Source organism: Arachis duranensis, chromosome 1 (genome assembly GCF_000817695.3).
Source record: "Arachis duranensis cultivar V14167 chromosome 1, aradu.V14167.gnm2.J7QH, whole genome shotgun sequence".
In the NCBI taxonomy this organism is placed as follows: domain Eukaryota; kingdom Viridiplantae; phylum Streptophyta; class Magnoliopsida; order Fabales; family Fabaceae; genus Arachis; species Arachis duranensis.
In genome coordinates, this window is record NC_029772.3 from 104,642,363 (window position 1) to 104,644,328 (window position 1,966).

Here is a 1,966-nt window from a genome sequence, read left to right on the forward strand (position 1 = left end):
TTATGTTTAATTAATGATATTTCCCACTAGAATATAATATAATAGAACTTGACTTGTTTTATTTGGATCAGTAGTAGTGTTAGTTTCCACCAAGTTGCACTGGCTTTTTAATTTCCACACCGACATCATTTTAATTTGCGTGTCACCTTTCCACTTTGGTAGTGTGCTAGCTACTTCAAATTTAAAAATATTCCCTTTGTGTGTTTTCACATACATGAATGAAAAGAGAGTAGCTAGCTAGTGGAAAGTGGAAACACGTTGAGAAATTATGAGTCGCTATCACCTTTTTGACTTTCGCAATAACATAATAATGTCACTAACTTTGATGCAATTTCCACGCTCTCAAAACAAAATAAAAGAACTACATACCTTAATTAGCTTAAGCTTGTGCATGTATATATAGATTGAGAACCATGTAGCTAGCTAGCAAGAAATTAGAATTGAAGCAGCAGGGGGGAACATTAGAGATTATTCATTAATAAGAATAATGGCAAGAACTACTACTATTCAACATCGTACCTTGGGTGTGCTAGTGATTCTTCTTGCGTTTTCTTATCTTCTTATATGCTTGAAAGCAGTTCCAATTACAAGTATATTAATTTCTTCTGGTTCTCCTTCATATTTATTTATATATACTTTTAATTAGTCTCCTAACGAATGGTTTGATATATATAAGCAGGAAGTGAAAGCCTCATGCAAGGTTCTCAAGCCCATGGTAGTAACCACAAGGTACATTCAATCATCTTTCTAAATTAAATTAAAAAATAAAATATTATCTTAATCTTTAGCGTTTGATTTAAGTTTTAATTTCGTCTCTAATGTCTAAAATATTTTATTTTTATCCCAAACATCTTATTTCATTCTATTTTAGTCTTTTGGTCAAATTAAAAACATTTTTTTCTTAAAATACTCCTTTTTCTCCTTTATTATTACTTTTTTTCTTTCTTTTATTATTTTGATTTTCACTCTCAGATTACTATGACCACCACTATAACTACGTTACCTAGAAAAAAAAAATCATAATGGAGAAAAATGGTATATTTGGAAGAAAAATTTTAATTTAGATCAAATTACTAAAATAGAATAAACTGAGATATTTTGAGATAAAAAAATAAGCCATTAAAAATATTAGAGACAAAATTAAAACTTAACTCAAACGGTTAAAAACTAAAAAAATACTTTACTCTTAAATCAAATTAAAGTTAGCTATAAAATATGACACTCAAGTCATTGTTATTTAATTTCTTAACCATATACATATACGCATATATACAGGATGAGGATATGAATAATGATGAAAAAACAGAGAGAATGGATTTGGAACTGCTAGACTATTATTATTATTATTATATGTAACTCGTTATATATTTAATTAGAGTAATATTTTAACTTAGTCTTTCAGCTAAGAAATTAGTATTAACTAGTTTAATTGTGTACCATAAGAAGAACTACTACTGGTGTTGAATCCTGCATCACTATCTAAATTAATTTGATATGGATATGGGAATCATGATAAGTCTTTAATTGTGTTCTTTAAATTAAATTCTGCTTTCTAATTCAAAACCTGAAATTTCTGCTGTGATAGGGCTTAATCTCACCGTACAATCACATTTTGCTTTATAATAGTATTATTTTATCTATTCTAAAATCTTATTTTACCATGGTTGCGGTTGTAACTAATAACTAGGGGTGGCAAAGCGGTCGGTCCGGCCCAATCCGTCCCGCCCCGCCTAGGCCTGTCACATAAACGGGATGGACTGGCCCGTCCCGCCAACTAAAATGGGTTTAAAATGCTAAATCGCCCTGCTTTATGGCGGATTAGCGGACTAGTCCGTTTGACTCTTTTTTTTGAAAAATAAAATTCATTAAAATTAACCAAAAAATAATAATTAAAAAATCAAATACAAATAAAAAATAGTCAAATTATAATATAATTTTTTTACTATTTTTTTAATTCTTAACTTCA

At 29.1% G+C, this 1,966-nt stretch overlaps 1 long non-coding RNA gene across 1 annotated transcript; it reads left to right on the plus strand.

Annotated features, from left to right (window-relative positions):
• The first annotated feature begins 397 nt into the window (after positions 1 to 397).
• LOC127741526 (uncharacterized) lies at positions 398 to 1,337 on the plus strand. The gene is made up of 3 exons (XR_008002687.1): positions 398 to 590; positions 680 to 729; positions 1,276 to 1,337. It is a non-coding gene; the product is annotated as an uncharacterized LOC127741526 (long non-coding RNA).
• The last annotated feature ends 629 nt before the right edge of the window (positions 1,338 to 1,966 follow it).